The following is a 26,351-nucleotide window of genomic DNA, read 5'->3' on the forward strand; positions in this document are numbered from 1 at the left end:
AAATGAGGAGTGGTCATGGACAGAGGAACCTAGTGGGCTACAGTCCACGGGGTCGCAAAGAGTCAGACATGACTAAGCAACTAAGTACAGCATGGCACGCAGAGAATAGTTTCAGACTCCGGGCCAGGAAGAATTAGGTGTTCAGTTCAACTAGGGTAAAAACATCCATAAAAGGCTATATATTTGTGTGCTCAGGGAAGAAAACTATGTCCCAAACAGCTTAGTAACCAGTGTTTGAAATAAGCCACCTACTACAGCATGGTGAGGAGGGCATGGTAGCCCACTCCAGTGTTCTTGCCTGGAGAATCCCATGGGCAGAGGAGCCTGGAGGGCTACGGTCCATCAGGTCACAGACAGTTGGACAAGACTGCAGCGACTTAGCACACACACACACACAGCATGGTGACCCTATCAGTGGTATCTCATCTTCATAGGTAAAGGATCCTATTAGATCTATTTAAGGGTCCCTTGAAGAATTGGTAGATGGAGTAGCAAAACATTTAGTTAGAAGTATGTGAGCCTACAGAGACTGAGGAAAAATAACCTGTATTCAAGATGTCTCCAAACCCAAAAGTTTAAATCACTCAAAGAAAACTAATGCCAAGATATCCAAGAAAATCAACAATTGAAAGATGAATTAACTCTAGCTAAAAGAATGAAATTGTTGTAAATATTTTTAAGTTTATTTAGGAGCTCCAAAAAGATAAAAGAAAAAAATAACAGAGAAATAATTGAACATATTTGGGCATAAATGAAAGAAGACTCTGTAGATGTAGAAAAAGATCACTTTGAAATTTTGGAAGTGAAAAAAAAATATTGAAACAAGAAATCAGCATTTACTGTAAATTCAAGATTTGTTACAGTTGAAAAGATAATCAGCTAGTTAGATGTTTGTATTGATGAATGCTCCCAGAACACAGCATAATGATATAGAAAGATTTATAAGCATATGAAAGAGCAGTTAAGGGACATGGAAACATGATTGATTGAGAGTCTGCAGTACATGTTTAATAGGCTTTATAGAAGGAGACTAAAAGGAATGGCAGAAGAAAATATAAAAAGAAATGGATTGAGAATTTGCAAGGGTTATTAAAAAGGCTACATCCTCAGGTAAAAGTTCATCTCAAGAACTAAGCAGAATAAGCAAAACTCAAGCCATATCTAGGAGAAACAAAATGTTATATATCTGAGAGAAAGAAAGTATTATTCTGGACTCAATACCTAGCTGCTGCTGCTAAGTCGCTTCAGTCTTGTCTGACTCTGTGCGACCCCATAGATGGCAACCCACCAGGCTCCCCTGTCCCTGGGATTCTCCAGGTAAGAATACTTTTCGTGGGTTGCCATTTCCTTCTCCAATGCATGAAAGTGAAAAGTGAAAGTGAAGTTGTTCAGTCGTGTCTGACTCTTAGCGACCCCATGGACTGCAGCCTACCTCCTCCATCCATGGGATTTTCCAGGCACGAGTACTGGAGTGGGGTGCCATTGCCTTTTCTGAATACCTAGCTAGCCTATCATTTGAGAGAGAGAAATAAAGATACTGCAGACCTATAAAGACAAAGAAGTGCATTTGGTACCAGGGGCCATTTCTGAAAGAACCACATAAGAAGAAATTGACTTAAAAGGAAAAAAGTTGATGTTAAAATGGGTCAGAATCCAGAAGCATGGTAAGGTCTTGGTCAGGAAGGTGACACTGTTTTAAAATTTAAGGGTTTTACCTAAAAAAACTAGAAATACAACTTGTAGCTTCTATATCCGGAGAAGGCAATGGCACCCCACTCCAGTACTCTTGCCTGGAAAAATCCCATGGATGGAAGAGCCTGGTAGGCTGCGGTCCATGGGGTCGCTCAGAGTCAGACACGACTGAGCAACTTCACTTTCACTTTTCCCTTTCATGCATTGGAGAAGGAAATGGCAACCCACTCCAGTGTTCTTGCCTGGAGAATCCCATGGACGGCGGAGCCTGGTGGGCTGCCGTCTATGGGGTAGCACAGAGTCGGACACGACTGAAGCGACTTAGCAGCAGCAGCAGCAGCAGCTTCTATATCAGTAGAGGGAAAAGAAAACAAAGGAAGAACTACATACCTTGTATTATTTTGACTTCTCTCTTTCCCTTATCCCAAATCATACCACAAGAAGTGAAAAATTTAAACTGGATATGAATTCTGTTGAGATAAAGGGACAGAATTGTTTGGAGTTGGAAAATGGGGCTAACTTTTACAGTAGGGACTGTCTTGTTATTTAAATCCCAAGATAAAATGTAGAAAAGCCTTGATTGTGTGAAACCATTAACTCACCCAAATATTTTTTCCTTTAACCTTAGGGAGAAGAAGAAAACTATAAGCAAATAATCACTATGTATTTAAAGTGGTCTGATTCAATTCAGCATAGTTTCCTCTAGTCACCTACAACTTTTATGTTTTCATCTCTGCTTCACTCTTCTATGATCACTCAACTGCAAAATGCCAGCTTTTAGGCAGATCAACCATCAAAGCAAAGTTCAGTCACTGCTAATCTATTTAATGTACAAGGATAGAAATTGAGTTCATATTTTGAGAAAAGTTTTCAGAAATAGGATTTTAAAAAGTCTAACATAACAGGAAAAATTCTGATTATTAGATTTAATAGAAAGTTTTATTTACTGTGAATATGTGGCATCCTGGAGAGCATGCCAAAGAGTTGAGCTCTGCTTTCAAGTCTCTGTGCCCAAGCAGCTGCATGGTTACATATCACTCATTTAACCTGTCTGAGCTTCAGCATTCTTATGCATAATATAGGGGTTCAATTAGGTGACCTCTAAGGTCCCTGATGCTTTTTGAAAGGTCTGATTCTGGCATACACCGTATCCTGGGCATTCTGGTTAATCAAGATTTCAGGCTCTTTCAGAAATCTCTTTTCTGGCTTGCGTTGTGAGTCTCCTAGACCCCGCTGTGTCAGTGTGACCAGTCCCATGATGCGCGCCCTTTGTCACATGTGTTCTTATTCTAAAGGGTGACGTGCTATGGATGTGAGCATATGAGGGCTAAATAGAACAGCAGAATGAGTCCAAACAGTGAAGTGCACAGGAAAGCCCTATCAGTCAACTTACAACTGACATATTTACATAAATATTGAACAGAAAGTTTCTAAGTTTGAAAAAGCAGGTTCTGTGGTACCTTTGTCCAAGGAAAAAAATGTAAGCAATGAGAATTGTTCAAGGAGATGGGTAGAGCTGTGATAATGACTTTGGCACTGCACCATTTTTTTAAATCTGTGACATTTATCACGAAGCAATATTCAGGATCTTGATTGGAGGCTCATGCTGTGAAATACAATGAATGTAATATCTAGAAAACAAGGAGGAACAGATGTAGCTGGGTTGTATAATCCAGCGTGACACTCATTATCGTTATGAAAGGAATAACTAGCAAGCTTGAAAGATGGAAAATAGAGGCAACCAAGATGGTCAGAAATCTGCCTGGCTTTAAAAGATGCCTGTTATTTCTGTACCTGGGAATAGTCATTATGAAGCAGAATGTCATTATCCCAGTTCTAGTAACAACACACAAGCATCCCTTACAATAAGCGGGTGCAGCCTGACTTTTTCCTCTGTGGAGATGTTTAATTTTGTTCAAATGGTATTTCACAGGCAGCAAACAAAGATAAGTAAGAGTGGGATAAGGTGGTCAGGAAATGGTTTTTCACAGATACGACTCTCGTTTTCATTATCTTTCTTTAGAAATCATGAAAGTATAATATATACATCCTTATGAATAGGAGAGAATGGAGGACCTTTGCAACAGAAAGTATCATTATTTTCAACGAATTTACATTATTTAGAAACATGCTTTTTTACCTTGTTTTTTTGGGGGGGAATGTTGTTAGACTTGAACAATTGAAATAAACTGCTAAAATCATGTTAATATAATGGCTCAATTTCTAAGCTCTTATACCCTTTGGTATTTGAGTTTATGAAACCTTTTGTGGTATTTTAATATAAAAGAATAATTTTGTTTTTCTTTGCAAAATACTTTTATTATGAAAAATTATGAGTGTTTGGGGCTTCCCCTCATGGCTATTACTACAGGAGTCAGATTCCTGAGAGAGAGATTACAGAGACTGACTGAAGAGAAAGGGACTCTCAAACCACGCATTTGCTTAAATTCTCCTCCCCGCCCCGCCCCCCCCCCCCCCCCCCCCCCCCACCACCAAAGAAGTCTTTAATGCTTTATTCTGTGGAACAAACCTGAAATCTTTGGTAGATCAGTTCATTTCAGTTCAGTCTCTCAGTTGTGTTTGACTCTCTGTGACCCCATGAACTGCAGCACGCCAGGCCTCCCTGACTATCACCAACTCCAGGAGCTTACTCAAACTCATGTCTATTGAGTTGGTGATGCCATCCAACCATCTCATTCTCTGTCATACCCTTCTCCTCCTGTCTTCAGTCTTTCCCAACATCAGGGTCTTTTCTAGTGAATCATTTCTGCACATCAGGTGGCCAAAGTATTAGAGTTTCAGCTTCAGTATCAGTCCTTCCAATGAATATTCAGGACTGATATCCTTTAGGATGGACTGGTTGGATATCTTTGTAGTCCAAGTGACTCTCAAGAGTCCTCTCCAACACAACAGTTCAAAAGCATCAATTCTTCAGTGCTCATCTTTCTTTATAGTCCAACTCTCACATCTATACATGACTACTGGAAAAACCATAGCTTTGACTAGATGGACCTTTGTTGGCAAAGCAATGTCTCTGCTTTTAATATGCTGTCTAGGTTGGTCACAACTTTTCTTCCAAGGATCAAGCGTCTTTTAATTTCATAGCTATAGTCATCATCTGCAGTGATTTTGGAGCCCCCCAAAATATAGTCTGTTACTGTTTCCATTGTTTCCCCATCTATCTGCCATGAAGTGATGGGACCAGATGCCATGATCTTAGATACTTCTAAATGTTTATCTAAATCTTTTCAGATGTATAATATATCTTGTTTGCAGTATTGCCCTTGTTTTCAATGTACATATTTGAATCTCTTGTCAAAAATAGATTTGACCTCTTAAGTCTTACCTTTCCAGTTTTCCAGTACTTAGGAACTCAGATAACTTTGCAAATAAATATTTTAGCTTTTTGAAATGTATTTACTCTTGAGGTTCCTTCCTCTGTGGATCCAAATAATTCCCAGAAAACTGGAATGGAGAGAATCGTGGAATGTGCTTAGGCATAAAATATGGCACAAACAATGATGTATTAAGGTTAGGGTGAGACATTTGGCAGAATCTGGTAGTTGCTGCCCTCATTTTTCCCTGGGTACAAATTTTTATTAACATAGAAAAAGTGTATTTGAAAATATTCCATGCCTGTGGCCTTATTTCCAAAGTGCATCAAACGTTAGCTCTTTAGTCCCTAGGGCTTCTGTGTTAAACACTGATCTACTTTCCCATCTGATCCTGACTCAGACAGGCACCTCAAAATCCCCACCTAGTCTCTGTCTTCCCAAGTTCTCATCTTGAGACTCATTTTTCTTGGCTGACAGCTCCAAATAAATTTTTGTTTGCTTTTAGCTCTACTGAACATTTGCCCCTCTTATTTATTAGGAATTAAACTTCTAATCACCTGCTGGCCTTTTCAGTGGGAAAACCACCTGTATCTACATAACTGAACTCTCAGGACTAAGAACCAAGGCCACCTGTGTCAGGAAGACTTAACTGTGGCAGGAAGTTCTTCTTCAGGAAGGTAAGACTGTAAGCCAGTACATAACCTCATTGTTCATATTTCAGGAAATTTCAAAGACCAGTTTGTTCAGGCAGATAATTTTCTCATCTGGGTAAACAGCTCTCCTTTCTGCTCTTTTTCTTGCAGCTGCAGACTACACCTCCAGCACCAGCCCATTCACCAAGACTCCCTTCCAGGCACTTGTCTCTGCTCTGGAAGCTTGGAAGGGAATAGAATTGTTTTCCTTCAAACAATTTATGTATAGGCTGCTGCTGCTGCTGCTGCTGCTGCTGCTAAGTCGCTTCAGTCATGTCCGACTCTGCGACCCCATAGACGGCCTCCCACCAGGATCCCCCGTCCCTGGGATTCTCCAGGCAAGAACACTGGAGTGGGTTGCCATTTCCTTCTCCAATGCATGGAAGTGAAAAGTGAAAGTGAAGTCACTCAGTCACGTCCAACTCTTAGTGACCTCATGGACTGCAGGCTACCAGGCTCCTCTGTCCATGGGATTTTTCAGGCAAGAGTACTGGAGTGGCTAGTAGTTCTCAACTGAAGATAAAGGGTTGTTAAGGAGAGGCAGTCTTGGCATTTGATTCATCAGTCCCTGGGTGAGGAAGATCCCCTGGACAGGGGCATGGCAACCCACTCCAGTATTCTTGCCTGAAGAATTCCCATGCACAGAGGAGCCTGGTGGGCTATGGCCCCACATGGGGAGGGTTACAGATTATTCCCCATGAAGATTCTAATAATCAGTTTATTCCCTCCTCTCTCCCTCTCCCTCAAACCAGAAATAAGAACCAGTAGTTTAGATGCCTGTTCTATCTAATAACATGAATGACAGAGTGGAGGCCATTATCTGTGAATTAATGAGTAAATACTTGTTTTGAAACATGCAAATAATTAGGGCAAAGATGTCATGTGGGATATATTATGTGACATTTGCTTTTTTTTTTCCCCCACTCAATTTAGTCATTATCTTGAAAAAAGTGCTTTTCCTTGACCTTCTAGAGACTTATTTTTATACAGAGGGAACAAAGCATTTTTGGCTCCAGCCCCAGAGGGGCACACAATTATGCCAGAGAAATTAGAGAGTAAGTCAGGATTTATATAAATCACTCCTGGGTTGTTTTAGGAATGCTTTTTTCATAGAGCTTTGGCATGAAAATTTTTTGTTTTTCTTTTTAAATATAGAAATTGGTTCTGCCTTTTAAAATGCTCACTAAACTTTGTTTAAAAATGTTTCTTTCCGCCTATTGAGGAAATTTTGTTTTTCCTACTTTATATAAAAGCTACCATCCTCATAAATAAATCTTGTTGTTTAGTCGCTTCAGTCATGTCTAACTCTTTTGAGACCACATGGACTATAGTCCACCAGCCTCCTCTGTTCAGGGAATCTTCTAGGCAGGAATACTGGAGTGTGTTGCCATGTCCTTCTCCAGGGGATCTTCTTGGCCCAGGGATCAAACCCCTGTGTCTCCTGCATTGCAGACGGATTCTTTACCACTGAGCTACCTGGGGAACCTCATAAATAACCCTAGGAAGGCTTTATGTGGGAGATAAGATTTTAGTTTGAACAAGTTGATAACTGGAAAGGGAGGGCTGAGGGTAATTCCTTAGTTGGAGCAGGATGATAGTGAAAGGAAGATGAAGACAATCGTAACTATATGTCAGCCAGCTTATCTCTCTAAGTGATGCTATCATAGCAACTCCTATCCCCTTTTCTTCTCTCTTTGGAATTTTTTAGTGATGATTTATTAACTTAATCTCTGTATTCTTTTTCATGGTTCCATTACTATAACTGCTTTTTCCTCCAGGCCTTCTTTGCTGTCAAAAGTTTCCATAGTTCTTATATGTTTTACTTTTGATGTTAAGTCTTGCCAAGACTTATGTTCAAATCTCTGTCTTACAAAATTTAAAAATGTACTTTTCTCTTCCCAAGATACTTAAATTTTTAAAAATTTCATAGTTGTTTTAATATGAAATTAAAGTCTTAAGTCATACTGGTATTGGACAGATGTCAGGAAGCACTTAACAGGAGGCTTCCTGTGTGCTGTTTTGGATCTGTCAGGAATTCTCTGCTCCTTATTAATTCCTGAGGCAAGCCTCTTTCGGGACTGAGGAATCCAGGCATTTCCTTCATTAGTGTTTCTATATGGTGATAAGTACCCTCTTCCTTCTTGTGAACCATGGTAAAAGTGATTGTTTACAAATCTCTCCCTTTAATATGGATTGCCTATGTTTTGTAAGTCTGGAATTTTAATCTTTATCTTTGCTGAGAATAACTGCTTTGTAAGACAGTATATATGCCCACACCATGTTGATTAAAACACCTTTGCTCCATCCGAGCTCTGGTCCCCGTGTCTGTCTGTCTGTCTCTCTCTCTCTCCCCCTCCCCCACCCCTTCCTCTCCCTCTCTCAGGCTATTTCTTTGGAGCCCAGAGGCTCTCTGAGTTCACTTTCCTGCCTGGGCTTCTAAGACCCTCTCAAGAAGGAGCTCTGTGCCTTCACCCCATCGAGAGGGCGCCTGAGGCCTCTGTGAACAGAGCAAGTCCCATGCAGGGGTTTATTGGCTTTCTGTGTAAACCAAGGAATATCAGTCTCTTTCTCTCCTTTACTTTCTTATCGTCGACTCCAGACCACCAAGTTCCGGTCCATTAAAGGACCTCAACAGACAGATAGCTCAAATTATATCATAGGAAAACTCTGTCCAGGATATAATGAATTGTTGAGGATAAAGGTTGGTCCTCCTCTGTGTGTTAAATGAAAGTGTTGGGAAGAAACTAGCAGTCAGGGTACTTTTGAAAGAGGTCTCTGCTGCTATGATATATTCAATTCTGTTGTTTTACATTGCTCCTCAAGACCTACCCTTTAAATCTATAGATGAACCATAAAGGATTCTCTGTATACTCCTTGTAATAATCACTTAACAGGGGTATAGTACTTAAATTTATATAGGAAAAGTTGTACGCACATCAGGATTTTTTAAAAAATTAGAGCCTATTTTAATATTGTACCATGTAATCTAGCCAGATAGAACTATACTTCATTTTTTAAACAAGAATTCTGTATGAGGTAGCAGTATATTTCATAATTTTTATCCCTTCTATATAATAACTAGTATACAGTTGTCATATAGGGCTCATCTATTCTAGGTATTCTGGTAGAATAATACATAGAAGGGGTCCTTAGAGTCTGTGCTTCATTATAAAGTGATATCAGATATCAGAATAATATTTTCCTCTCTCTTACACACCAAATCCAGTCCATCAGCAGAGACTGTTGGTTCACCTTGAAATGATATCCTCAATCGTTTCACCACCTCCCCCAGTCTCACTGTATTGAGGCTATCTCATCTAGATTATCGGAGAAGGCAATGGCACCCCACTCCAGCACTCTTGCCTGTAAAATCCCATGGATGGAGGAGCCTGGTGGGCCGCAGTCCATGGGGTCGCAAAGTCGGACATGACTGAGCGACTTCACTTTCACTTTTCACTTTCATGCATTGGAGAAGGAAATGGCAACCCACTCCAGTGTTCTTGCCTGGAGATTCCCAGGGACGGTGGAGCCTGAAGGGCTGCCATCTATGGGGTTGCACAGAGTCAGACATGACTGAAGCGACTTAGCAGCAGCAGCGTCTAGATTATTGCAACAGCTTCTTTACAGATCAACCTACTTCTGCCCTAGACTGTCTCTGTTCCATAGCAACCAGAATAATTCATTTAAAATGATAGTAAGATTATGCCATTTCTGTGCTCAAAACTTGCCAATGGCTTTTGTTTGCACAAAGAATAAAATTCAGAGTCTTTTCCTATTACAACCCCAAGGCCCCTTCATCTCACACCTGGTTGCCTCCCTGATCCCATTTCTTATAATCCCCTCTTGCTTACTCTCCTCCAGCCCTGCCAGCTCCCTGGCTGCTCCCAGGACACATGGTTTCTATTCTACCTGCTGGACCTTGGCCATGCTATTCTGCCTGAAATGCTCTTTTCCCAGACAATGGCATGGCTTTTTCTCTCAATCCCTTTAAATTTCTGCTTCCATGTCACTTTGTCATAGAGGTCTTATCTGACCACTCTATCTCAGGCAGCACTCCTGTCCTCTCTGTCCCCGTAGTCTTTCTCTATATAAAGTACACACTTGGGGCTTCCCTGATGGTCCAATGGTTGAGACTCCACACTTCCACTGCAGGGGGTCAGGTTTGATCCCTAGTCAGGGAACTAAGATTTGGCATGCCACACAGTACAGCCAAAACATTGAAAAATAAAATAAAAAGTATTAAAAATGAAAAAAGTATGCACTTAACCACAGTCTGGACGTACGCTGCTGATTGTCTTTCTCTCCCACAGTCAAATGTAAATTCTATGAGAGCAGGGAGTGCACCTGTTTTTTGTTCATTGCTTGGTCCCAAGACCTATAATGGTGTCTAGCCTATGGTTGAGTACCTAGTAAATATATGATGGATGAATAAACAACAACAAGATTAACCAAGAATGATCTTATGACCTCCCTAAGGCTCTGTAGTGACTGACTTGTTCAGTCACCAGGTCATGTCCAACTCACTCAGACCCCATGAACTGCAGCACACCAGGCTTCCCTGTCCTTCACTATCTCCCACAGTTTGCTCAAACTCATGTCCACTAAGTCAGTGATACCATCCACCATCTTATACTCTGTCGCCCCCTTCTCTTCTTGCCCTCAATCATTCCCAGCATCAAGGTCTTTTCCAGTGTGTTGGCTGTTTGCATCAGGTGGCCAGAGTATTGGAGCTTCAGTTTCAGCATTGGTCCTTTTAATGAATATTCAGGGTTGATATCCTTTAGGGTTGACTGGTTTGAGCTCCTTGCAGTCCAAGGGACTCTTAAGAGTATTTTTCAGCCCCACAGTTCGAAAGCATCAATTCCTTGGCACTCAGTCTTCTTTATGGTCCAACTCTCAAATCCATACAAGACTACTGGAAAAACCGTAGCTTTGACTAGATGGACTAACAGCTAGAATGTACTATGAACAAAGGACCAGAGTGTGTCCTCATGTCACTGATTCCTTCTCACTTTCAGGGTCATGTTATTAAATCCCAGTCCTTGCTCATATTTTTGTACTAAGTAGCCGTTACTTTGGTGCTAAGGATCACTGACATTATGTTGAATCTTGTTTCCTCTCTAATGTAAGCTTATTTTATTTTGTCATTGTTAGAATGGAGTAATCTCTGGTGGCATTATTATCTCTGTTTGGAAGATAACACTTTTTTTTTTCTGCATGTTGTGATAAGTTTTTTTTCTTTTTAAGAATAGTATTTGTTGTGAGTTTTTTCAGAGGCATTACAAAATACATATTTTAAAAAATTGGAAAAACCTAAAAACATGTTCAAAAATATTAACTATTATCCTTGTGCTTTAGTACCTACATAGGATTTTCAGCCAGTCCTGGGCATATGGAAAGATTTCATTTGCCTGCCCCCTTTGAAGTTGATTTTGGCCACGTGATTTGCTTTCCCAGTGAACTGTAAGTGGTAGGAACAGGTGTCAGTTCCAGGTAGAAGTTTTCAGAGCTGTGCTCAATTCACCCCAGTCCTCTTTGTGGTCCCAGTGATCAGGGAAGGGCAAAGCTCCTATCAGTTTGTATCCCTGATTGACTCCAAGAGTAGAGCATCCCTGACTATGTAAATAAATAGATGTGAATAAACTTCTCTTGGGTAAAGCCACTAAGATCATGGGATTATTTGTTACCACAGTGTAATGCAGTTTGTGCTGATTGATATAATTGAATATAAAAGAAAAATATGGACATTAAAAAATTGGAAAATACAGAATTATATAAAAATGAAAATATGTCAACTGGTGTTAATATCTTAGTATATGTCCCTTAGAATTTTATGAACTTTTGCGTGTTCTTGTTTGCATAACTTTGAAAAATAGGGGCTGTGTTCGAAATAAGTCTTCTCTGATCTGTTTTTTTTTCCCACTCACTAATAATAAAGCATATTCTTTGTTATTAAATTTTCTTTTATGAGTAGACTTTAAAAAAATTTTTTGAACTATAGTTGATTCACAATGTTGTGTTAGTTTCAGGCGTACAGCAAAGTGATTCAGTTATACATATACATAGATTCCTTCCTTGTTAGATTCTTTCCCATATAGGTTGTCACAGAATATTGAGTAGCGTTCCCTGTGCTACACAGTAGGTCCTTGTTGGTCACTTATACATGCAGCAGTGTGTATATGTTCATCCCAAGTTCCTGATTTATTCCTACCCCACATGTTTCCTCTTTGGTAATCATATGAGTAGACTTTAATGGCTACATGCTGCTGCTACTGCTGCTAAGTCGCTTCAGTCGTGTCCGACTCTGTGCGACCCCATAGACGGCAGCCCACCAGGCTCTGCCGTCCCTGGGATTCTCTAGGCAAGATCACAGGAGTGGGTTGCCATTTCCTTCTCCAGTGCATGAAACTGAAAAGTGAAAGTGAAGTCGCTCAGTCGTGTCCGACCCTCAGCGACCCCATGGACTGCAGTCCACCAGGCTCCTCCGTCCATGGGGTTTTCCAGGCAAGAGTACTGGAGTAGGGTGTCATCGCCTTCTCTGTAATGGCTACATAGTAGTATATTATTCATTCTTCTTTGTGGATCCATTCACTTTGTGTGCTGTGCTTATGGGAAGATTTTTATGGCCATTTGATAGGTGAAGATATCTATGTATAAAGATATTATTAAAAAGGAATCTCCTGTTTGTACTACCCAGTGATACTGCTTAACCAAACCTATTAAATGTTCTCCAGGTGACAGTAGCCCAAAGATCACTATTGAATCATTTTCTGCTTAATATTAAATAGGTTACATAAAACAATTAAAAATACTCTGTAATAGATCATTTCTGAAGGCAAGGAGTGCTTTGTTAATATTAATAAGCAGGCTACATTCTTTATAAATACATTTTTAAAAAATGTATTAGATTTTCTTACAGTGGGACAGAATTGTTGTAACCAATATTCATGTATTACTTAAAGCTTCTGTAACTCAATGCTATTATTAATAATAAAAATAATGCTTTTCCATTTAAAGCTGAAAGTAATAAATGGAAAATGCCAAGTTGAATGTAAGAGTTACTTGTACTTTAGCCCATGGAAATTCATTTCAAGAGCTTCACCAGAGTGAAGCCATACAAAATTTATTTATTGTATTTTTATTTTAAAATTACTTTTTAAAAAAGAAATTCTGTATTTACCATTGCAAAAGGCTGATTTTTGACATTTAAGATTTTGGCCTAGATTCAGTTTAAAGCTTTTATTTTCAGCATGCCATGCTGAATAAAACTCCCAACTAATTGTTTGTATTTCAGATTTGTGCTAGTTATTTGTCTTTGACATGTGGGACTTCAAAATGTAGAATTCAGTTTTAAGAGCCTGGTTCCTTCAAATTCTTCTACTTTTGATTTGGAACAGGGAATTTGATGGGCAATGGATAAAATTCCTTATATCTGAAATGGAGTTCCAGCCTCTTCTTATCTCACAAAGGACTTCTGAGTGTATACAGGTTTTGCTTAAATTGTTTCTTTACTTTCGTTTCTGTGGCTCAAGGTACAGCATGTACTTATCACCAGCCTTCAAAATGTCAAGCCGGGTTTTGAAAGGAGAATGGATCCTTTGGTTTCCTCTATACCACTTTTTTTGGTTACATAATTGCCTTTTGTGGAAAAGGGTGGTGTGTGTGTGTGTGTGTGTGTGTGTAGGGGGAGAAGGTAGCAGAAAATTTTTAGATGAAGGTGGAGACTATGGTAGGAGACAGTGATAACTGTGGCATAGAGTAATCTGACCAAATCCTCATGAAAATGTGGTCAGTATATTTGATTTGTCTAAAAAAGGAAAAGGAAAAGCTTTGAAATTCTGAGCAGTGACCTTTCTGTCTTTACTGTATACAGTATTTCATTCATCAACATTCTAATACAGGATACGGATATTTCATTGTACTGTGTTTATGTTATTCTCATGCCTGAGATGTGTAGTTTGTCAGTCTTGTGTAGGTAATAAGAAGAGTGTTGTGAGAACAGTGAATTCCTTGGTGATTATCATTAGAAGACTGGTTTGCTGTCCTTTCCTGTCTCCGACTTAAGATATATGCACTCCTCCAAGACATGTGTGTATGTGAATTAGGCATGGATTCTAATAGAAGAAATAGTCCGTCACCAAAGGGAAGGGAGGAATTCTGAAGTGAAAATATAGGTTTATATGTCTGTGACAATGCCTCTTCCTTCTCAGTGATGTAGAAAAATCCCAGAATCTTTTAAAGAAACTTAGGAGTGACTGTGATACTGTAAAGGGGGGTACTTTTTGGAATTACCTCTTAAGCAGTTCATTCTGATTCTAAACCTGCAATCTGGACTGACAGACCTGAAAGAACTCTGCGCTCTCTCTCTGCCAGACCCTAACCCGTACTGAGGAGAGTCCTGTGTGCCTTCAATTCTAGTTGGAATCATGGTTTCCCAGCGGGGAGCGTGTCATCTTCTGGCATTCTGATTAATCATTAGTAGTAGCGGTGTTGAGAGTGAGTTTTATGATATAACATCTTTTTTTTCCTGGGAGATTGCTGAGAATTAAATGTTCTGTATACCCTTTCTGATCTAGGCTGCAGCCTGACTGTAAAAATCTGGGTCTACCCAGGACATTGCTATGCATGTGAATGTACATTTGTGTGCCCTCAGGTCCTTTGAAGAGTAAACACTAAGATGGAATTAGACTTGCTAGAGGTTTATTGGGTGAAATGCCTGTGAAGGTTGAAGGTGAAGGATCAGAAAAAGGCTAGAATTCTCAGACTGCAATGCATCTGCCATCTGTGAAAAGAGAAAAGAAATGATTAAGTATGAGCCTCAGACCTCAGCACGGTTCTGAGGAAGTTTCAACTTCTCTAACGGCAAGTCCTTGAGCTAAAAGTGCCTCTTAGAGGAATCCTATGTTCACAGAAACTGTCTGGTTCACATACCTCTGTGTGCATTCATTGCCTGGGAGCAGCTGTGGGAGGTACAGGGTGAATCTGCAATGGCTCCAACGGTGTGGCAGATAGGGGTTGTAAATCACGTGCATGCTCTGCAGCAGGTTCTCCTGAAGGGAGAGGAAGTACCACTATGACCCAACAACACTGAGACAGAAACTGTGGATAGCCCCAGGTAGAGCCTAGGGTTAAGGAAGCAGTTCCACGTGGGGCCACTGTGATGAGCTGAACATCTGGCTCCATCATTTGTTCGTTGTTAACAAATAACTATACCTCTTGGGTAGCATGGCTCTTCTCATCAAGAAAAGAATGGTCACAGAGCAGGCTGTATTGATGAAATGAATTTAAGCTCCTAGTAGGCAATGTTTGTTGCTGTGTCATTTTTCTCTTGCTCCTCTCCTGCTCTTGCAACCCTCTCTACTTCTTTCTTGTCTGTCTGCCTTCCTGTTAGCTGTCCCCTTCCTTCTTCCCTCTCTCTCTCTCTCCCCTTTCTTTTCTTCCCTCTTTCCTTTCTTTCCATCCCTCTTTCCTTTCTTTCCATGGTGAGAGATTGATTTAGACTAATTAGTTGAACACAGGAGAAATTCACCAGAGTCACAAAATATATTTTGTAGTCTTCTTGCAAATGTGTGATCAGGAGCTAGCTGATCAAGTTGACATTTTCTTTACTACTAAATATCATCAAAAAGTTGTTTCATATTTCTGCTGCTATATATGTGTGTGCGTGTGTGTACAAGTTACTCAGTTGTGTCTGACTCTTTTGCGACACCTTGGGCTGTAGCCCACCAGGTTCCTCTGTCCATGGGATTTTCCTGGCAATAATACTGGAGGGGGTTGCCATTTCCTTCTCCAGGGGATCTTCCTGACCCAGGGATTGAACACATGTGTGTGTGTATGTATGTATATATTCAGTTCAGTTCAGTTACTCAGTTGTGTCCTACTTTTTGCGACCCCATGGACCACAGCACACCAGGCCTCCCTGTCCATCACCAACTCCCAGAGTTTACCCAAACTCATGTCCATTAAGTCGGTGATGCCTTCCAACCATCTCATCCTCTGTAATCCCCTTCTTCTGCTTTCAATCCTTCCCAGCATCAGGGTCTTTTCAAGTGAGTCAGCTCTTCGCATCAGATGGACAAAGTATTGGAGTTTCAGCTTCAGTATCAGTCCTTCCAATGAACACTCAGGCCTGATCTCCTTTAGGATGGACTAGTTGGATCTCCTTGCAGTCCTTGCAAGGGACTCACAAGAGTCTTCTTCAACACCACAGTTCAAAAGCATCAATTCTTCGGCACTCAGCCTTCTTTACAATCCAACACTCACATCCATACATGACTACTGGAAAAACCATAGCCTTGACTAGATGAATCTTTGTTGGCAAAGTAATGTCTCTGCTTTTCAATATGCTGTCTAGGTTGGTCATAACTTTCCTTCCAAGGAGTAAGCATCTTTTTATTTCATGGCTGCAGTCACCATCTGCAGTGATTTTGGAGCCCCAAAAAGTAAAGTTAGCCACTGTTTCCACTGTTTCCCCATCTATTTCCCATGAAGTGATGGGACCAGATGCCATGGTCTTAGTTTTCTGAATGTTGAGCTCCAAACCAACCTTTTCAGTTTCCTCTTTCACATTCATCAAGAGGCTCTTTAGTTCACTTTCTGCCATAAGGGTTGTGTCATCTGCATATCTAAAGTTATTGATATTTCTTTTGGTGATCTTGATTCCAGCTTGTGCCTCATCCAGCCCAGCATTTCTCATGATGTACTCTACATATAAGTTAAATAAGCAGGGTGACAATATACAGCCTTGACGTACTCCTTTTCCTATTTGGAACCAGTCTGTTGTTCCATGTCCAGTTCTAACTGTTGCTTCCTGACCTGCATACAGGTTTCTCAAGAGGCACATCAGATGGTCTTCTGAAAGAAGAATTCTGAAAATTCTTTTAGAATTTTCCATAGTTTGTTGTGATCCCCAGAGTCAAAGACTTTGGCATGGTCAATAAAGAAAATAGAAACATCCAGAAATAGATGTTTTTCTGGAACTCTCTTGCTTTTTTGATGATTCAGCAGATGTTGGCAATTTGGTCATGATACCTGTCTCTTGTATAATGTCATGAAGTTCTGTCCATAGTTCATCAGGCACTCTATCAGCTCTAGTCCGTTAAATCTATTTCTTACGTCTACTGTATAATCGTAAGGGATTTGATTTAGGTCATACCTGAATGGCCTAGTGGTTTTCCCTACTTCTTCGATATAAGTCTGAATTTGGCAATAAGGAGTTCATCATCTGAGCCACAGTCAGCTCCCGGTCTTGTTTTTGCTGACTGTATAGAGCTTCTCCATCTTAATCGTATGTTTATCATAAACTTACTTTTTATATTTTAAAAAAGTATTTATAAAACATATTTTCCCACATCTATACTTTAAAAAAATTATAAGCTCAAAGAAAATACCCAGTGACTTGCTGGATATTACTCCTACCTTTTAAGCTTTAGCAAATACATTTTTGAAGGTGTTGATAGTTAGATGGTATTTTATTCCAGATTTCAACAATTTCATTGACATAGAACATTCTGAGTTATTTAAAATGGGTGCCATTAACTGAATTTAAAATTCTGTTTCCTATTATTTTCTCATAGACTAGGTGTTTAAATGTGAATCATTTAAACATCACTGTTTTCTTTTTCTTTTTTGCATCAGATTCAACCTTCTGATTCTGAATTTTAGGACCACCTACAGATCCACCCCTGCTGTCATTTAAAGCATCTTTTCTACCAACTTCATTTGTACTCATCAGGCAGATCATTTTAGCAATTGGTGCCTATTTACACTGAATTATATATTCCATTACTTCCAAAATCCTGACACCCATCTGCAAATGAGAGATTTCTTCTTCTACCCTGTTTTTGGATCCTATTTAATGCCCATGTTATACAAAGTGCTAACTTTTAAGGTCTGGCGTGGGTGAATAAACTGCTTTCCTTTCATTTATTCTCAGAATTGTTTTTCACCCAGCTGTCCTATTCACTGACAAGAAAAAGCCATAAAAAAAGAAATAAAATTTCTATTAACATGCATCTAGATTGTAAAAGATTGATATTAAAAGAGAATGAATAAACTACTCTGGAATACATACTAAGGAAGAAGAAAAATTTATAATTTCTGCTTCACATTTCTGGAAAGAAATTTAAAGCATTTTCTTCTACCTAATTATTTAATATGACCCTTGAAGTGAAGTGAAGTGAAGTGAAGTTGCTTGGTCGTGTCCGACCCTTTGCGACCCCATGGACTGTAGCCTATCAGGCTCCTCTGTCCATGGGATTTTCCAGGCAAGAATACTGGAGTGGGTTGCCATTTCCTTCTCCAGGGATCTTCCCCACCCAGGGATCGAACCTGGGTCTCCCGCATTGTAGGCAGACGCTTTTACCAGCTGAGCCACCAGGGAAGCCCTTACCACTCTTTATTGTTTGTGCATATATACCTATATATGTATTAATATTTATCATAACCAGAATCTGGTGGTGCAGAAAGGAAATAGAGTCACAAGACATGTCTTTTCTTTGCTCTTGATGACGGTTTAGTCCTGGTTAGATATACCCTTGCAGCAAGGTAGATTCTTGGGACCCTTTCTAGGTTAGCAGGTATGGAGCTAGCTTAATACCCAGGAAATGGTTCACATGATATTATGAAGGGTCCAGAAAGCCTGGACAATAAGTAAAGTATAATAAAAATAATCCTCAATATGTTGTCAGAAAAATCAAGTTCCAAATCTGGGTCTACTTACAAGTTAGATGTTAGGAAAGTAGCCACCTGATTTCTCGAAGCTTTAGTTCTTCATTGATGAAACAATTACAGCTTCCCCTGCTCCACCTTATTAGGAAGGAAGAAGTGTCACTCTATGATCTATGGATCATTGATCAATCAGTGAAGCAATCACTCAATCAACAAATCAACCATCCCACAGATGTCAGTGAGGCATCTCTTGTGTGTCATTTATAAACCAGGAATAACAAGTTTCTCCTCTGTTTCTCTTAATGGAACAGTGGGGACTTCTTATGTGCGAAATAGTGTTTACACTTTAAATCCTAAACAAGTGGCAGATGTTGTTGTGATTAATAATGAAGACACATCTTTTCCTTGTTCATCCTGATTCTGTTGCGTTGGCCAAAAAGGTTGTTTGGATTTTTCCATATGATCTTATGGAAAAACCCAAATGATCCTTTTGGCCAACCCAATACTTTTAAAGCCTCTCTAACTTTGTGTTAAGCAGCTGGGATCATCAGGCTATGTGCTCACACTCTGCAGCTTGACGCCTCACTCTGTTTGCATGGTATTTGCCGGCTTTGGCTCCTGACCTCTGCCTGGCCTTCATGTTTCTGAACACACAAGGATGTCTCAGGACACCTAATGCTATTACAATGGCAGCATTCCAATTAGCTCAGCTCCTCAGCTGCTGTGTAAACTCAACTCATCCCTTAGATCCATCTGTCTTCCAGGCACTTAAGGCACAACTCAGCCCAGCCCTTCACCCCTGTCAGATTCTGCCTTGGCTCTAGTCTCAGTGCCCAGGAATCAGAACAATTTCTCCAATATCTTCCTGACTACAGTTCCTTCAATACTCTGTGTCCCCTTTAAAATGCAGCGTTGTCTGAAAGGAGTGACTCAGGAAATGATCATCAAGTTTCAACACTAGAGCTATTGACCAAATCATGCCAGATTATTCAGCCAGCATCTTGAAGGAGAGTGAGGAAAGAGGGCAGGCAGAAAATGAGTTTTGGGAGGGTGGCGAGAAGAGGTGGTGGGGGAAGGTCTGTCAGAAAAGCATCTGTCCTAGGGCAGATGTGAGTAGGGACCCATGGGGGGACTTCTTGAGGGTGATGCAATGAGAGGGAAGAAGGAAAATGGAAAGGAGATGGAGAGTAACAGAGAAATGGAAGTGTAGAAGGGCTGTGGAGCAGCCTATAGTCAAAGAGCTCCTTCAACACTCTACTCCTGCCTCTGGTACAGCCTGCATCTTATTGGGTGTGGATTAGCTGGGCATGGCTTCATGTTCATTATAGAATGATGAATTCCTTGAGGTCAGGCACCATGTCTCAGTCAGCTTTATTCTCAGTACCTGGTAGAGTCCCTGGCAGTATTTTAGACTTTTAGTGCTGCATGAGGAGAAAAACATTACTGTTGCTGATGACTAGTTCTGCCTCAGAGCCCTAATCTTCCCCAGAGAAAGCTCCTCACAGATACTGAGTTCTTGTTTCATGGTAAACTATTTCACCTTTGATGCTTGGTTTAGGATTTTAGTTGTACAAGAAATCAAGTTTCTGCGTGATGATCTGAGGGAGAGTAGTGAGATAAGACCATCAAGAGAGACTGGGGCCTTGCTAGGGAGAACATTAAACTTGCGACTAGTTTACAGGGAATGAGGATTTGCACAAAAGGATTTGCACAAGGAGGTGACAATAGAGGAGTGTAATTTAGAAACATCAGTGTGTCAGTGGTTCGGAGGCTGAAGTGGAGTCATGCCAGCTGGTCTGAATTAGGGCAGAAAAAGTGAAGAAAATAAAGGAAACTGAGGAATGTCAAGAAATTTAATGGGCTTTATATATAGAATTGAAAGCTTTATATATAGAATTTTAAGGAGAAACAAGGGAAAGACATATTCAAAATGTCATGGGTGACCAGAGATATTAGCAGCAACAGAGAAATCAGTAGTATGGATGTTTAGGGGAGGAGGTTTTGTCAGCTAGGGAAAAAAAGCACAAAAAAGGTGGCTGTGGATTAGACATCCTGGGTTTGAATTCTTGCTTTGACCTTGGTCAAGTTATCTTTCAGGTTCTAAGCTTCTACAATTCTTAGAAAAATTATGGGTTTTGGGCCAGAGGTGCTTCACCATCCCTTCTAGCTTCTTTCCCAAGTAATGGGAGATCAGGCCCATTTCTTCAGCTGCTCTGTTTTGGGTACTGGAAGGAAGCAGAGAGGATAGATATGAGATGACTTCTGAGTTGAGTGTAAGGCTCTGGCAATTGATGGCTTTTTCCAGTCAGAGCAGCAGCGGGTGGAGTGCCTTGATGTGTGGGCTGCCTACTGTGAGAATCAGTCTTATACTAACTGATGATCCCATGCCTTGAGACTTACTCTTTTTCAGTTGACTTATTGACCTGTGTAAGTGTTTTTCTTGATTCTGACATTGATCCCCTGTGTGACATGTAATGATGGGGATTCCTGTCCCCTGTCCTACTTGGCAATCTTGGGAGGATACAGAGCCTCTGAAGGAGAGATGGATGTGAGGAGCCTGTCAGGATGTTGGTGATACAGGGAATGTATCCAGACCTCAAAATGAGGAGAATCATGGCAGCTAATGAAAGTGAGAATATGCTGTGAAAAGAAAATAGATGGGAGGACAAGGAAGAACATAAATGAATGGTGGGGCAGTTTCTTTCTAGCGGCTGTCTAGGAAGAGAAGATGGAGGGCAGGGTCAATTGACCGGAGGGTGGGAGCAGGACTGATTAGGAGGCAGGACAGCAACTTTGCCAGACAGAAAGGATGGTTTATTTATGGAGAGATACTAGGAAGAGGCAGATGGTGCTGGCAGAGTTGCAGAGATACTGCATCAGGACTTCAGCCCTGGAGACTGGAGCACTATCAGGAGTGAGGGTCAGAGTGGGGCAATAACTAGAACTCCATCAGATCCAATCTGGTGCTGACATTAACCTAATTTTCTAGAAGAGTTGTATCTTCCTGTTTCTTGACATGGTGCCACCAAGTGGGAAAACAGAGGCTTTCCTCTTACCTTCTCTTGGGAAGTGAGTTTTACTGGAATTGCTTTCTATTTTCATCACTGAGGCAAGTACTTGGTGCCTCTAACTTCCTGTCAGTGCCCCAGGCTTTCATGTGGGCAACTTCTTTTAATTCAAATCAATAGAAGAATAAGCCCTGAGGAGTGTGTAGTTAAGGTTTTGAACTGATTGCATCCCCAAATCAAGCAAAGGGCTTCCAGATGCTGCAGTGTGCTGCATAAGTTCAATAAAAATTGCCATGCACATTAGCATCACTGCCTATTGTTATGGGCACAAGCAAATTCCATCTTTCATTGCCCATTTTGCTTCAGTTCTTTGACTTAATGATCCCCATCCCAGAGAGAAACTCCATTAACATTTGCAGATGTCAGTGTAAATGTAGAAGGAAAATGCTTTAGGACAAGAAATAATCAGGCAAAACCCTGGACATTTTGCTGCTTTTAAAAAAACAATAACAATAGTTTCCATTGAATGGGTATAAAGTCCTAGAAAAGTACCAATTAAAGCTTTAGTTACTCATTATATTTTATTCATTCATTCATTCATTCATTCTCTACCTCATTCTGCCAAGAATTTGAGGAGGCATATAACAAATGCTGATGCTATGAAATAATAAAAAGTAGAAGGGAGAAAGAGAAAATTAGGAGCAGAGAAAATAGAATAATGTAGTTATAACAACAGTAGTAAGGCTTCTGAAATGTGTCTCTGAGCTTCCTAGTAGCCAGAAACAAATGAGATATATAATCACTGATAGAGCTCTTGTTATTGAAAAGCTGTAAGAATTTTAGTGTCTTAAGGAAAACAAAAGTTTTCCTATCACTGTATTAATTAAAGAAAAAAACCTCATATGGAACTTTAAAATGGTCATTGAGTAATGTAGTGTGTGATGGCCTTCATATATTGATTGTAGTTACAAATATCATATGTATGCTTCTGGCAATAACCTTTGGTAGGATCCAAGAGAATATTAATAATTGTAATGTGGCATAAAAGCAATGCTCAAGGGACTCAATTTTGTGGGAATGAATGCCAGACTTTTAGAAGTCCAACTTTATTCAGGCACATCAACTTTGAGGAATGTACATGCCCCTAAATTATGAATACTTGTATGGGATACTCTGGTTCTGGGCAGGATAGAGAAAGCACATGCTACTCTGTCTCTCCCACTGAAACGCAGCTATAAAACATGCGTGGGATTCATGGAGCAGGTATTTGGAAGCCGTAAGGAGTAAATAGCATTGAGAAAAATAAAAACTGGGACAAAAAGCAGAATTCAAAAATACCACCTAATCGGCAGTATGTTTACCATTTAGTTTAAGTATCTCCTGAGCTGAACTTAATGCAGCCAAAGTCCTAGACATGGGCATTACTCTGGGCAGAGAAAATTCTAGAGAAGCCCTCTAATTCTGGCTAAAGAAGTAATAAAGGCTTTTTCTAAAGCCAATAAAGAGCACATGAACCTCTTTCTCTGATTTATTTATATGTTCTTTTATTTATCTACCTTTTCTCTGTTTTATGCACCTTGGCCCTCAAGCAGTCCTGTGCTAGTGGCTTGGCACAGCTAACAGAAACCCACAGGAGCCAGAATGCTAAAGACAGTATCTTAGTTCAAGCTACTGTAACAAACTACTGTAGACTTAAACAGTATTTATATGTCATAGTTCTGGAGGCTGGAAAGTCTAAGTCCAAGGTGTTGGTAGATTTGGTGTCTGATGATGGCACCTGGTTTGCACATGGCTGCCTTCTTACTGACTGAGAGAAAAAGAGACCTTGAGTTTCTTTCTTTTCTTCCACAGACACTCATCTGATCATGGGGCCTCCACCCTTAGGACCTTGCATGCCTGTGTGTGTGCTAAGTTGCTTTACTCGTGTTTGACTCTCTGTGACCCTGGACTGTAGCCCACCAGGCTCCTCTGTCCATGGGGATTCTCTAGGCAAGAATACTGGGGTGAGTTGCCATGCCCCACTCCAGGGTTTCTTCCTGACTCAAGGGTGGTTCATGACCTTACCTAAATTTAATTACCTCCCAAACTCCCTACCTCCTAATAGTATCACATTAAGGGTTAGAGTTTCAACATAGGAGTTTTGGTTGGGAAGATTCAAATATTCAGTCTTGAAAGGAAGAATATTTGTAAATGAAATGACTGACAAGGAATTAATCTTCAAAATATACAAACAGCTCAAACAGCCCAATCAAAAGATGGGCAGAAGACCTAAATAGACATTTCTTCAAAGAAGACACGCTGATGGCCAACAAACACTTCAATAGATGCCCAACATCACTAATTATCAGAGAAACGAAAATCAAAACGATGGTGAAGTACTACCTCACGAAACTGCGATGAGGGACTACAAGGTACAAGTACTACCTTGTACCTCACAGTACGAGGCCAATCGGAATGGCCATCATCACAGAGTCTACAAACGATAAATTCTGGAGTGGGTGCGGAGGAAACAGAACCCTCTTGCACTGTTTGTGGGAATGTAAATTGATATAGCCACTATGGAGAAGAGTATGGAGGTTCCTTAAAAAACTGAAAATAGAGCTGCCATATGATCTAGAAGTCCTACTCCCGGGCATTTACCTGGAGAAAACCATAATTCAAGAAGGTGCATGCACCCCAATATTTATTGCTACACTTTTTACAATAGCTAGGACATGAAAGCTACCTGAATGAATGTTCGTCAACAGAGGAATGGATAAAGAAGATGTGGTACATATACACAATGGAATATTATTCGGCTATAAGAAGGAATGAAATTTGCCATGTGTGGAAACATGGATGGACCTACAGACTGCCATAGAAAGAGAAAAACAAATACCATATAATATTGCTTATGTGTGGAATCTAGAAAAATTATACAGATGAACTTATTTGCAAAGCAGAAACAGAGACACAGACTTAGAGTACAAATGTATGGATACCAAGGGGGAGGGTGGGATGGGATGAATTGCGAGATTGGGGTTGACATACATACACTACTCTATATAAAACAGATAACTAATGAGAACCCACAGTATATCCTACAGAACCTACTCGGCGCTTTGTGGTGACTAAATGGGAAGGAACTACAAAAAGAGGGAATATATGTATTTGTGTAACTGATTCACTTTTCTGTACAACATTGTAAAGCAGCTACACTCCAATAAAAATAAAAAGGTAAAAAGAAAAAAAATTATTTAATAGCCTGTCACATAAGCAGTAAAACTAAATACCTGTTATCACATCACTGTTTAAATTCAACCATGACATATTCAGTTTGGAAAAGCATAAACCCCCTAAAGATATTCAGGGTGATTTATGGGTAAAATTATGACATGAAAAATGTTATTGTTAAAAAAGAATAAGTTGTTGAAGAAAAAATATAAAAGATGTTCATCATCATTAGCCATCAGGGAAATGGAAGTTAAAACCACATGATATCGTTATACAACCTGTTAGAATGGCTAAAATAAAAATATCAAAGCTGCTGAGGATGCAGAGAGACTGGAAATCCCATACATTACTGGCAGATATATGCAGTAATGCAAAATAATACAGACAGTATAGAAAACAATTGGCAGGTTTTTTTTTTTTTTAATGTAAAAGTATATATACCATATGACTCAGCCATGCCACTCCTGCTTAGCTTTTGATAATTCATCTTCATACAACAACCTGGATATCAAAGTTCATCTTTTCTTTGCTCATGATCTCAAGAAAAGAGGAGCAACCTAGGGCGATAAGTAAATAGATCAACAAACTGAGGTCCAACTCTTCAATGTGTGTGTGCTGTCCAACTCTGTGCAACCCTATGGACTGTAGCCTGCCAGGCTCCTCTGTCTATGGGATTCTCCAGGCAAGAATGCTGGAGTGGGTCGCCAAGCCCAACTATTTTGGATTAAAATGGATTAGATTATTAACACGCAACAACTTGGCATTTTTCTGAGGGAAAGAAGTCAGTCACAAAGGTTATATACTATATGATTCCCTTAGGGTGGTGACCTCAAAAAGACAAAGCTGTAGTGGTGATAAAAGATCCACGGTTGCTGGGAGTTAAAGGTTGGGGACAGTGGGACTACAAAATCATATCACAAGGGAGTCTTTTAAGGTGATGGAACAGTTGCATCCTGGTTATGGTGATGGTTGAACAAATTTATACATGTGTTAACTTTATAGTGGAGAAGGCAATGGCAACCCACTCCAGTCCTCTTGCCTGGCAAATCCCATGGACGGAGGAGCCTTGTGGGCTGCAGTCCATGGGGTCGCTAGGAGTCGGACACAACTGAGCGACTTCACTTTTACTTTTCGCTTTCATGCATTGGAGAAGGCAATGGCAACCCACTCCAGTGTTCTTGCCTGGAGAATCCCAGGGATGGAGGAGCCTGGTGGGCTGCTGTCTCTGGGGTTGCACAGAGTCAGACACGACTGAAGTGACTTAGCAGCAGCAGCAGTAACTTTATAGAACTGTACACAAAAGTCAATTTTAGTGTATGTTAATTAAATAAAATTTAGAGGAGTGTAAAAATAATTTTTGTGTCCCCCTTACTAGTGTGGATTTACATTTCCTTGATTAAATATGTAACAGTCTAAGATAGTTGTGTTTTGTACTTACAGCTCCTATGGAACTGAAAGGCAAAAATATACTTGCAAAATAAATTCAAATTTCAAAACTGATAAAGTTCAAAGCACCATTAATTTAATATGACAGAAAATATTTGGCTGAAACTTACTCTTCTCTCCTAATACGAATCTTACCTGACCATCCAAGCACAGATTCTTTTGAATTCAGCATGTTTATATTATTTAATGATTCAGTTATTTTACATTTCTATTCTAAGCAGAACAAATCCTTTGTTTATACGGTGAATTGTGAAGTCTTTTGACTTTCACTTTGCAAACTGCATCATTGTGTTGTT

The 26,351-nt window shown here is 40.1% G+C and overlaps 1 long non-coding RNA gene and 1 other non-coding gene across 6 annotated transcripts in view; one reads left to right on the top strand and one right to left on the bottom strand.

The window, feature by feature from the left end:
• LOC112585609 overlaps positions 1–26,351 on the top strand; it is a 238,502-nt gene that overhangs the window by 112,686 nt on the left and 99,465 nt on the right. The window contains exons 4-5 of one of the 5 annotated variants that reach the window (XR_006551771.2): positions 5,566–5,704; positions 5,831–5,860. The exons of 3 other annotated variants lie outside the window; for them this stretch is intronic. This is a non-coding gene — a long non-coding RNA (uncharacterized LOC112585609). Of the gene's footprint in view, positions 1–5,565; positions 5,705–5,830; positions 5,861–26,351 lie in introns of those variants that run through there. One more of the 5 variants, XR_006551773.2, reaches the window with a different exon arrangement.
• TRNAC-ACA lies at positions 18,029–18,101 on the bottom strand. The gene has a single exon. It is a non-coding gene; the product is annotated as a tRNA-Cys (tRNA).

This window comes from Bubalus bubalis, chromosome 1 (genome assembly GCF_019923935.1).
Source record: "Bubalus bubalis isolate 160015118507 breed Murrah chromosome 1, NDDB_SH_1, whole genome shotgun sequence".
NCBI classification, from domain to species: domain Eukaryota; kingdom Metazoa; phylum Chordata; class Mammalia; order Artiodactyla; family Bovidae; genus Bubalus; species Bubalus bubalis.